This window comes from Miscanthus floridulus, chromosome 18 (assembly GCF_019320115.1).
Source record: "Miscanthus floridulus cultivar M001 chromosome 18, ASM1932011v1, whole genome shotgun sequence".
Taxonomy (NCBI): domain Eukaryota; kingdom Viridiplantae; phylum Streptophyta; class Magnoliopsida; order Poales; family Poaceae; genus Miscanthus; species Miscanthus floridulus.
This window is the reverse complement of record NC_089597.1, coordinates 102,039,993-102,053,053: the sequence shown is the minus strand read 5'-3', so window position 1 is coordinate 102,053,053 and position 13,061 is coordinate 102,039,993. Positions and strand designations below refer to the sequence as shown.

The window sequence follows — 13,061 nt, the reverse complement described above, 5'->3', positions numbered from 1 at the left end:
TTCATGATGTTTTTTTTGAGAAACACCGACAACTTTAAACACTGTATTATACAAATATTATTATCAAAGGTGCTAATCTCAAAACAAAATAATAGAAACAATCATACAAAGGTCACAAAAATAGATAAGAAACATAAGTAATGGACAAAGTTGCATGTGGAAAACAATAAGAAGTAACAAACTAATAAATAAGTCAAGAAGGAAAAAAATAGAGATTGTATAGCAACAAACTCATAGGATTTTTTTGAAACAACGAAGTTTAGTTATTATTGATGAACTTTCCAGGTTGCACATGGATCAAGGAGAAGGTATAGTCATAAGAGAACACACCCTCAGTACATAATCGAAGGCATCGATGCAGTTTTCAATTTTTTCCTTGGGCGAGAATGAGAAAAGCTTCTCCACCTGGAATTGGGTGCCCGGAAGGAGTAGTTGGTACTTTTCACTCTTGGGCCAAAATAACTATTTTTATTGCTTGGTTTTTTATTTTGTATTTGCTCAGATTTGCAAATATAGTCTTACACAACCGGTTGGTTCAACATTATAGCCCAGTTAGCATGCTCAGCTATCCTGATCTACTTCTAACTATAGCTAGTTAGCATGCTCAGGACTTATTCAAACAAAAATCCCCTTAATCCTCTCAGATTTGGGATTGACCGAACATACACTGGACAATATGGAAGATGATGAAATCCCCTTAATCCTCTCATATTTGGGATTAACCGAACATACACTGGACAATATGAAAACTGCTCCCGCCCGGCAAACTACAAGCTGCTTGTCTTCGGCCCTACTACTGCTGTACTGAAAACCATACGCACAGAAAAGAAGAGGTGTAGATTAGAGGAGCAATTACATTTTGAGAGTATACGGAATGGAATGACGCAGTTGGAAACATTTAAGGCGAGCTGACACAGCTAGACAAATTTATGAACCGACCGTGCTCTTTGTAAAATAAATCCATATGCAAACAAAACAATTAACGTTCTACAATTTTACACTTATATGATAGTAAAGGAGACAAGAATTTGAGATCACAAGGATGAATAGATCACTACCACCAGGATATGATACAAACTCCATGAGGAAGCGCCATTGGTGTTGAAGTCAAGGAGATCAAACATTGTTTGAGTTTTGTATAATTAAAAGAAAAATGACATTTCCTTTCTTATACACAAGACTATCAACAGAGGTACATGAATCATGAATTGAAGGTTCCTTCATGTCCTGCACTACTTTTATTTGGCTCGGAATATAGTAATGAATGAACAATGTCACTAGTGTTGCACTTATTCTGTCAGTTCTAGTGTTCCATACAAAAAGATCTCGGCTATCAATATAATTTCAAGAAATAGCAGCATTTCGTTAATTCAAAAACAGATGGAATACAATAGTTCAAATAGTCCATGAAAATCATACCACTAGATAGCAAAAATATACATGGAAACTGGATCTATCTCACATAACTTTGTCTATGATCATAACTTTAAAAAAGATCCCCCCCCCCCCCCCCCCCCCCCCCAAGAGGGGCTAGGTTGTTTTATATAGATTAAACATGACCACCAAAATTCAAGCCGAAGAGGAACACATAGGTCAGGGGTTGGCAGGGGTGGCAAACCCACACCTCCCGCCAAACTTAACACCAAAGGTTAAAAGCTACAGCTGGTACAAAAGAGAACCAGCATGACTACACTAGAGAAACATGGGGATTCCATCCAAGATGGCCTGCTCCTAGCTAGCCTACTACAACTAGTGCAAATTTGCGCATACAACATGCAAGAACCATGAATTGGTTAGCAGCTGGGCAATGCAGAAACATCTCTTTTCCAGAGATGACGTCAAGGGGCAAACTCCCAGTCCCCATCGATGAAAGGACCACCATTGTTGATGAAATCCTGCTGAAAGAAAACTAGTTCAGTTAGATAAACATCATATAAGTAGTAGTCATCAATTCCACATGCAAAGCCAGATAGTATAGAAGAAATAAATTTAAAATAAGCTAGCAATTTAACACGTCTTATAGTCAAGTTATGCATGAACAAGCATGATGAGCAATGCACTGAGTACTAACAACTAGAAGTAATTAAACTAACATCAGTTAGGTAAATTCCTCATGTGTTAATTTACTTTTGCACAAAAATGCAAAATGGAATTCAATGAACATCAGGACAGAGACAGATTTTATGCATAAAAAGGTGGAGAAAGGACCTTACTTGATTAAAGTAAGCAAGGAAATCATCCAAGTCATAGCTCTCCCCATTCTGTGCCTCACATGTTCCCATGACGAAATCATTGATGTTATTCACTTGGTCACTAACAGCTTGCTGATTAACAGTGCTACCTACATGTAGGTTGTCACTTGCACCACCGCCATTCAGCACCTGGGTCGGCATGGCAGAATTGTTGTCTATCTGAAGGTCAGGTCTGGTGCTTGAAGAACTAGCCAAAGCAGAATTGCCAATCGGCGTCGCTGTAGAGTGCGTGTTGTTTCCAAAACTAAATGTTGCCACCTGCTCTCTGAAACCTACCATTGGTACGGTGTTCCCCATGATTCCTGCAATTTTCTTCTGATACTCATTTCCGAAAGTTGGAATCTGTCCAGAGGAGCCTGCAAATCTTGACAATTGGTTGATCTTGGAAATGTTACCCTGCGAAGGATCTCCAGATGTTCCAACATTATGACCAAGATCAGAAAACCTTGACGGCACAGCAATTTTCAAGGAGTTGCTAGGTCCTGCAATTTGGTGAACTTCGCTGGCAACCTTGTTAAATTGGCCAGCAGAACATGATTGAAGCTGAACCGAAGGCTGGTTCACCAAGTCAGGAGACTGCAATGGTAAATGACCAGAAGGAGCCAACATCTCACCATCTGATATGTCTTCGAAAGGAATACCTCTGCTTGACCCCAAAATCTTGGCACGCAACATGCTCGCATAGGAGCTGCAGGAACGAGACGAAGAAAAGGACATGCTCGAGGTCAATGGTGGACTGTCATTTGAGATATTTGCAAATGAACTCCCAGAAATATCAGCATAGAAAGCTTTGCTTGCGTTCAACACCACACCATTTGAACTATTTACAAAGGAGCTGCCAGAAGGACCAGAACGGAAGCACTGGCTTGCACCTGGCAGCCCACCACTCGATACAGGTGCGTAGGACTTGCCAAAAGTGTTGAATCTGCTGATATCCTGCACTGGCATAGGCACAACATCTTTGGGCAGGTTGACACTGTGACCAACTGGTTCCATGTTTGACGGAGGAATGCCCAGTTGGGAGCTCATGACCTGAACTGACTCTGTGAGCAGTGAAGCTTGCGTTCCAATTGCAGATGAGGAATTCATCTTTGCAAAATGGTTGCTTGAGCTTGGATAGCCAATGAAGGATGGGACATTCATGTTTCTCCGCAGTGCTTCAGTTTCATCAGCAAATGGATTAGAATTCCTCAGTGTGCCCTTATTGAGCTTTCTGAGGTAGATTCGGTACTTCTGAAATCACAAAATAGACAAGTACATTTTGTTAAGAAAAAAATGACAAAGCCATAAAATGAGTGAAGTGGGCTCTTAATCATGGGGTGAAACAAAAGAAATTCAGGAGAGAAAAAATTAACTCCAGACTCAAAACATGTGTGTAACACCACTAGAACTTTGTGTGTGGCAGACACAAGCTCCAGTTGAATTGTTGAAGTGTCAGACACACAAATTCCATTGACATAAACACAATATTGAGTTTGAGATGGAAATGGTGCAGAAACAAGTTCTATCCAAATATCTTTAACAATAATAGAGTGGATGGGAACACAAGCATAGTGATCGAGCATGAGTAGAAACCAAACCTGCAGATGACTGGCGACATTCTCTTTAGTAAGGCCTTCCACATTCATGACTTCTAATATCTTCTTAGGAACAGCCCCTGCATTTACAGTAACAAAATATTTGTTAAGAGAAACACTAATATCTTCTTAGGAACAGCCCCTGCATTTACAGCAACAAAATATTTGTTAAGAGAAACAGATTTAACAGACGAATGTGAGAACTTACTGTCCATGCCAATCTGATTGACAGCTTGTACAAACTTCCGGTGTAGTTCACCACACCACTGGACCCTATGCTTCTTCTGGGTTGATGTGTTCTCATTGTCCTCATCAGCAACATCCACAGCCTTTTTGTTTTTCCTTGAATACTTCTTGGTGTGGTTTGCTCCAACCTTCTCAACTTCATCACCATCCCCAGATGGCAACTTCCGTGCAGCATCACCAGTCTTACTATTCTTAACCACATGTGTCCATATGCCCCTAAGCTGTTCGAGGCGCACTGGCTTTACCATATAATCACAGGCTCCATGCTTTATCCCTTTCATTATAGTCTGTGTCTCACTGTTCACGGATAGCACTGCATGACATAAGGCAACATAAGTCAATTATGATATACAGAAGTCAACAAGCTCAATAGACTAGACATTGAATGATCTAGTGACCTTCATGTTCAGTTGACAAGGCACATTTTTCAAATTCAGTTTTATTTAGGTATTACATGTGTTATTTACATTCATTTTTAAACAAATGTGTCATACACATAGTAAATGCAATTCTCTATCATTTCCACTTTTGTCATTCATAATTTCAAAAAAGAAACTTTACAAATTTATTAGAATGGGGCAATGTTCACATCCTTATGGAAATGACAAATTAGCATGAATACCAACAATAACGAACCAAACTGCAGGCCACAAATTCAGAAGTTATCTTCATGGCGCCTAGAGCTTACTAATCCATGGCAATGTACGAACCATACACAAATGACAGGATTCAATTGTTAGATTGACTGCTCCTGTTACTTAAATATGAACAAATGTAGCACATGAAACCACAAGCAACAATATTTAGTAGTTACTGATTGCACCTACTACATATGAACAAACAGTAGCATATGAAATCAACTACAAACAACAGTTCAGTAGCTAATTAGCTAATTGATTCAGCGATTTGGATTTGGATTTGTTAAAAATGTCTTTCGCAGCTGAATTTAACTAAATTCGCAAAGTTTCGATCCAAATTGCAGTAAAAAAATTAGATGAAATCTGAAAATGTGAATTTCTACATTCCCACACTAAAAAATGGGGGACAAAACTGCTACATCACACCAAGACAAGGCAAACATCCTGCTACAATACTACACAAACCTCTTCAACAGCAACCCACCAAGAATGAACATTGAACTGGGAGAGTCTGAACATACAAAGACACGATCTGGAGCAGTTGGACACCCCAATAACAGAAGAAGTTAAGAAGGTGATTTTTGAGGCGCAGCCCGAAAAAGCCTTGGGCCCCGATGGCTTCACAGGTCTGTTTATGTTGGCAAATTGTCAAGCACGACTTGATGCAAGCCATCCACCAACTATACAACCTCAGAGCTTCAAACTGGAACCTTCTCAATTCAGCAAATGTCATCCTAATACTGAAGAAAGGAGTCATAACAGCTGCTGACTATGACTGATAAGTCTTATGCACAGCAAGGACAAAATAATGGGAAAACTGTTGGCAAACCGATTGTCTCCGCATCTTAACAATCTGGTCTCACATAGCCAGACCGTCTTTATCAAAGGAAGGAGCATCCTAGATAATTTTCAATATGTGCAAGGTGCTGTCAACCATTTCCACCGCTCGAAAACGCCAATGCTATTTCTGAAACTGGACGTTACCAAGGCCTTTGACAGTATCAGGTGGGATTATATTTGGAAATTCTACAGAGGTTAGGATTTGGAGAATGCTGGCGGGACCTCATTTGCTTAATCTGGTCATCCACCTCATCTCGGATTATTCTCAATGGTTTGCTGGGATCATCCATATGGCACCAACGAGGACTTAGGCAGGGGGATCCACTCTTAACGATGCTCTTCATCCTAGCAATTGATCCAATTCAGAAAATATTTGAGAAGGCAATTGAACAAGGAATCCTCTCCCCAATTGGATCCGACCCAATCAGGATAAGAACCAGCTTATATGCAGATGACGCATCACTTTTTATTAAACCCACACAGCAAGACTTCACAACCGTCCAGAGGATACTAGCTGCCTTTAGGACAGCAACCGGATTGGAAGCAAATATCAGACGGAGGTATAACAAATTAGCTGTGGTGAATCTGCATTGATGGGAAATTTTCAGGGGAAGGTATGCCAATTTCCATGCAAATACCTTGGATTACCTCTGCATATTGGGCGATTGCGTAGAGAAGCAGAACAGGTGCTGATCGACAAAATTGGAGCCAAATTACCAGGTTGGAAAGGGAAGCTACTCACAAAATCTGGGCGTCTGTCGCTGGTGCAATCAGTACTTTCAGCCATTCCATCATACCATATGACAGCATTCCCACTCTTCAAATGGGCTATTAAGTGTATAGATAGAATTAGAAGAAACTTCTTATGGAAAGGGGTGGATGATGCAAGGAGGGGCTACTGTCCAGTAAACTGGACTAGAGTATGCAGTTCAAAAAAAACTAGGAGGGCTGGGCATCAAGAGCTTAGCTGCATTCAATAGAGCCTTGGGTCTCCAATGGGCATGGCTCAAATGGAAAGCTCCTGATAAACCATTTGCTGGATTACCAATCAGCCTCAACAACACAGAAAAAGAGCTATTCAAGTGTTGCACAGAGATACATGTTGGCAATGGTTCAAAAACAAAATTTTGGACAGACAATTGGCTCAAGGGCACTGCACCAAAAGACAAAGCACCAAACTGCTTCAAGCTTGCACTCCGCAAAAACCAAAGTGTCACCAAGGCTCTCACGAACCGGACATGGATGCGCGGTCTAAGGCGGATGACCACAGCCACAGAACTACGCCAATTCGTGCATCTCTAGGCACAATTGCAGGATGTCACCCTGACTACAGAGGAGGAGGATATTGCTTGGAGGTTTACAACATCGAGATCATACAAAGCTAAATCAGCATATGAAGTGCAAGAAATTGGGAAACATCCAGACTTGGGATGGAACAGGGTCTGGAAGGGCAAGGTCGAACCAAAATGTAAATTCTTTCTGTGGCTGCTCCTACAACAGAAACTACCAACTTCAGATAGGATAATCAAGGAAGGCGGACAAGCGGATCCCATCTGCAAATTGTGTTTCACTAGACCAGAATCTCACTCCCACCTAATGGCCAACTGCTCCTACAGTAAACAAGTTTGGCAACTCGTCCAGAATGGTTCTGGGCAAACAGACCTGCTGTACAGGTAATCACAATAAATATTAAGCACTGGTGGAACAAATTACTACAAACAGCTGATAATGTAGACACCATCCAGCAAAACCAAATCATCACTTATACAGCATGGAATATTTGGAAAAAACGTTATCGCAGCATTTTGACAAGGCAAAGTCACCACAACAGATTGTGGATGAGGCTATGCAGGATGTAGCTCTATTGTCCCAAACGGTGGCAAATGAAGTCACTGAGTAGTTCTCTGTCTCCATTTAGCTAGGGGGACTGTGTCGAGTTTTGATTTTTCCTTTGTTTTCTTTCTGGTTGTAACTAAGTTCTGAACACTATCTGTTGTTCTGCTTTCTCCTATAATGAATTGGCATAGCACCTGCCCAATTTGCTCAAGAAAAAATGGTTCACTAATATGCTTCCTACTTTGCATTTACAACTTGGTCATAGGCCACAGCCTAGTGGACAAGCTTCAATTATGACTAGAAGGGGTAGCTGGTTTGAGTCATAATGCATTAAATTTTCCCCCTCTTAGATGAAAGAAAACTGAAGGAAAAATATGGTTTAGACGACAAATCTACCCCAAGACCAATTAGACACAGGAAAGGGTGCTCATGTCAGTTTGGGCAAGGTTTGGTCGAAGCTTAAAAACTACAAACATTATTAATTTTTAAATTAATGAGTTTTAAGATATATAAGTTATATGTAAGATTTGTATTCAAAACACTTGCAAAGCCTCGTGAATTTGAAGAATTTTAAGAAATATTCTAGAACAAATTAGAGGTTAAAGTGTTAGAGGCAGTAAATCAGGAAAGTGACTAGATTGGCGTCCAATTGAGGGGAATCCTGGGCACACCATTAGCAGGTGCTGATATAGAAGCTTAGCAAGAGTGATTGGGAGAGAATTAAGGGGTGATTGGGCTATGTCACGGGCCTATCGATAAGGATCGCCTGCTTAGGGGTCTCTCTATATAAGGAGAGGAGATGTATCAATCTAATCAAGCAAGAATTAGAAGGAAAACCCTTCTCTCTTGTGGTGCGGCTGCAGACTGCTGTGCGCGACCTCCTAGCGTGTCAGCAGGTGCGGGAGATGCGCGATCTGCAGCTGATTCAGCACCGCACCCCTTCACAGCTGCTTCAAGTTGTGCATCGCCGTGCGGAGGACCTCGATCTCGTCCGCCGCATCGGGGATCTTGGGCACGTGGTTTCCCCTGCGGGCGGTGGACATGCAATTTCCCCCGTGGGCGGCAACCTCAAAGTCTGCGACGATGGGGGTAGGGGAGGCACACCCCTCCTCGCCGTTCTTCATCGGAAGCCCTCCTCTCTTCCCTATGTGGCATGGAACAGCAGCCATCCTGCGGGGAGAAGGCATGGGGTCACAAGCGGGCGTGCACCGCGTAGCGCCGCCGCATTCCACCACCGGCCGCCACGAGGGCACCTTCGCTGGTTGCTGTTGCGAGCACTCCCAGGTCTCGACGCCCGCCAGACTGCACCATGGGATCTAGGTGGCTCTACACGTGCAGCTCCAGCGTGCGGATGGTGTCCACCTTATGTTCCGGAGGCAGCAAAAATAAAGAGTCCAAATCTATGTCGGGGTGAGGATAATAAAATGAGCCGAGATGTGAACGGCTTATTTTTAGGTGTTAGGTTTATGTTGAGTCGAGTTACTGTTATGAGCTGGTTAGGTTGCAGCTCGAGGACGAGCTGCTTGTCCAGGAGGGGTGTATTGTTAGAGGTAGCAAATCAGGAAAGTGGCTAGATTGGCGCCCAGTTGAGGGGAATCCTGGGCACATCATTAGCAAGTGCTGCTATAGAAGCTTAGCAAGAGTGATTGAGAGAGAATTAAGCGGGATTGGGCTATGTCACGAGCCTATCAATAAGGATCGCTTGCTTAGGGGTCAAGTAAGCCTCTCTCTATAAGGAGAGGAGATGTATCAATCTAATCAAGCAAGAATTAGAAGGAAAACCCTTCTCTCTTGCTCGGCCGTGGGCAAGGCCCCCGGCCCCCCCCCCCCCCCCCCCCCCCCCCTCTTCCTCGTGACCATAGCAGCCACATAACATAAAGATACACATGGACCTTTTAGTGAAAAAACGCATCAAGAACCGTGCAAAGTCAAATGTGACAATTATTTTTGACCAAAGGTGGTACTTCAGAAGGATTTTCTTGGTGAAACAATTTTCTTTTCATCCAATGAACCAACAGTAATGCACAAAACTACAAATAACAAGATTCAATTACATATAGGGGAAACCGTAAAATATATGTAAACTAAAACTGAAAACAACGAGAGATCGACTTGCCTATGAACAAATGGAGACACATACAAGTACAAAAACAATTTTACTTTTCATAGGGCTAATGAATGTGCCGTAACGTATGAAACCAAAAGCAATATCATTAAGAGGTCAATCAACACCATCTAGCACTTATGAACAAACAGTAACGGTCTAATGGACACCGAAAACGGACAAAAATTTTAGTTCCCATGCAGTGCTTACAAATGAACTGTAAGTATGAAGCTACAAATGACAAAAATAAGTAACCAGCTTCACTGTACTTAGCACTTAGGAACAAACAGTAACATACAAAACTAGAACACAAACGGTAACACAGTCATTGGCTTGATTGTATCTGAACATATGCACCCTCGAAATCAAGACTTATGATTGGCATATGTGCCATTTATTGATATCCTACCCAAACATTCATAACCAGCAGCTCTACCGGATATCGCGTGCCAACCGAGTTATAAGCAATCCATTCAATGCATCTATCCAGAACAACATCCAAAAATGGTAGTACTACAAATTCTCATGATTGCTATTCTCTGCAGTCTGCACGATCAGAAGAATGCCATGCATAAAAATGGGGAAAATGAGTTTGAGCAAGGGCTTTACTGATGACTGGGAGATCCATCTCCAGGCCGATGAGCTCAAGGATTGAAGCCGTCCATTTTGGGCATGTAGACGTCGGTGATCACCAGGTCGAACTGGTTCTCGTCCTTCCTCTCCCTGAGCATGTCTAGCGCCGTCTGGGCGTCCGTCACCATTGTCACTGCGTCCCACCACCAAAATTGTATCACAACGGAATCGGGGGAAATAGGGGCGGCTAAGAAGGCAAGAACACACACCATTGTAGTTGCAATACTTCAGCTGCCTCTCTAGGACCTTGAGGCAGACGCGGTCGTCGTCGACGGCGAGCACGCGTAGCCCCGCTGGGAAAGTGTCCGCGGCCATCTCTTCCCCTGTACCGAAAACGTACACGATCAATTCCAAGAAAGCAACCGCCGACCACCAAATCCCCGCAAGGAACCCGAGAAGACTCGAACTTTCTTACCTTCTGCAGTGTCTTCCGTCCGAGAACCTCCGGCGAGCAACAGAGACAGAGGAAAAAGCGAAGTAAGCGAGGCAAGCGAAGTAAGCGAGGCGATTTCCGGGTGAAGAGCAGTGCAGCAGACTTGCGATGTGGAATTTCCATCTCGGAAGGGGGGATTTATAGCAGGGGCAAGGGGGATTGGGGGAGGAGCGGGGATCGGAATGCAGGCGGCTGCAAAGATGGAAGGTGTTCATCCTTGCGATGTGGAATTTCCCTCGCATTAATTCCTGCTTCAGTTACCCTGTGCTTCCACCACCGGACTTGCTGGCTTGTTCGTCGCTTGTGTGCTGTGGCTAGCTTCAGTTTCTTGATGGATGGAAAACCAGCCGAACCTCCCTAGAATCGCCCACGGTTTAAGCCCATGGAGCATCTAGGTCTGCAGCGGCCGGACTCACCCGTCTTCGCCGCCGGTCCCGACGGAGGAGCCTCCGCGATGTGGATTCGCCGGCCATGGCGTACACGCCGCAATTGGAGACCCCCGACCTGCTTTCACGAGAGTCTCCATCCTCACTAATCTATCGGCAACCCAGTTTGTTTTCTGTGGTGTGCATCAGCTGCGTGGAGGTGCCGGCGAGGGAGGCGAGGCTGCATCAGCTATTGAGCTGCGTGGAGGTGCTGGCAGGGAGGCGAGGCGCTGCTGACCTGGTGATAACAATGTGGTCCACGCCGGTCAAAATCCATATCTTCTAGCTCATTTATTTATTATTATATTATTATTATATGTAAGAGCGAATTAATGAGTATATTTATAATTATAATAAGACTCCAACAGAGTGGTTTTGATTACAAAAGCCTGAAAGGATTGTTTCATAACAAAATGAAAGAAAGTTATGAGATTTCTTTTTCTTATGTGAATGCTCCTATAAAATCGGTTTCAAATTAGTTGTATGTATCGATTTGTTACATAGCTTGAAACTTTGTTTTCCAATAAAGCTTCCTTTCATCTTAAAAAATACCTTGAGGGAAAATTCTAAACAAAAACTAAGGATTGTTCAATTAAAAAGAAGAAAGGCCAAAGTGAGCACATCGATACAACAGCGACTAACAATCACACTGGGAAACAAACTTGACAAAAGGGGAAAACAAAAACTCTGATCGGTCGAATTGGGATATCGACACGAACCGCACAAACCCTAAGCACAACTAAAAAAGAACTAGCACCAACTCCATCCCCTAGCCGGCCACACACTGCACTGCCAAAATCCCAGATGACAAGGACGTCAGGGTGAAAATGCTGTTGTCACCGCTTGCGCCGTCGTCACCGACGATGACCCACACCGAGCTAGCCTGCTGCCAAGCAGGGCTAGCCGTCGTAGATTGTTGCAAGCCACATAGCCCTTCCGCAATCGGATCCGCTTGCGCCGCCTGTCAAGACGATGTACCACACCGGACTAGCCACCGCCAAGTAGGGCTAGCCGCCGTAGTCCGCTGCAAGCTGCCAAACCAACGCGTGAGCAACTGCCTCTGGCACTCACCAAGTCAATCCCATCCACCGCGATCCAGGCGCGTACACTATAGCTTCCAGTAACCTAGCTGCCTCATTGAAGATAAAAGTGCCACATGGGTCCTCTAGCTGCCAGTCAGAAGACCTCCTTGCGCCAAAACGACCGCCGCTGAGCGGGACCACCCGCCGCCAACCCACGCTGGTCACGTTAGCAACGCACTGCTGGCCACCAACTCCCACGCCGGCCTCCTTGCCAACTTTGTAGGTGCTGCCCAGGCCGGCCTCCTTGCCATCTTCGTAGGCGCAACTAGCGCACGAACTCTCCAAGACTGTCGCCCTTCACCAAGCAGATGCCAAGCCCTCCAATCGCTGCACGAATGCCCTCTTTCTGGCCACCTTCCGACGCCTTGACACTAGACCCCGAATCCTCAACTAGGTCTCCACCTTGTTGGCAACCGCAATGGTTGGCATAGCACGAGCTTCCGAGCGATGCCTCTGTAAGGAAAATAGACCCTAGGCCCATTTACTTTGGATTTTGGTGTTTGATGATCAACACAACCAAAATTGGACTAATAAATTTATAAGTAATTGTTTTGTAGTTCAATAGGGTGCAAGACGTGACTTGGACAAAGGCGGCATGATGATCCCACGATCAACACCATAAGCAAGACCCTAGAAGGACAAGATAAGACCCAAGATATCAAGCAAAGTCCAATCACGAAGATGGGAACCAAGCCGAATGCAAGATCGTGAAGAAACGAGCTCGGCAGAGGTGATTGGACGTGGCCCTATGAGGACCGGACATGTCCGATCAGTTGCCCGTGCAACCATAGTGACAAACGCGATGACCGAACGCTGAGCGAAGCAGTGACTGGACGCACATGTGACACTGTTCATTGTCACGACAACGTTCTTAGAGTAACCAGACGCGACGGCAGGACGACCGGACGCACCAAGAAGTAGCGTCCGATCATGTCCAGAAAGGTTCCAGAGCGGCGCCAGCGCGACCGGACGCGTCCGATCGAGTGAGACCGGAC

At 44.3% G+C, this 13,061-nt stretch overlaps 1 pseudogene; it reads right to left on the bottom strand.

Annotated features, from left to right (window-relative positions):
• Positions 1–1,532: 1,532 nt before the first annotated feature.
• LOC136522359 (two-component response regulator ORR25-like) lies at positions 1,533–11,211 on the bottom strand (annotated as a pseudogene).
• Between the last annotated feature and the right edge of the window lie 1,850 nt (positions 11,212–13,061).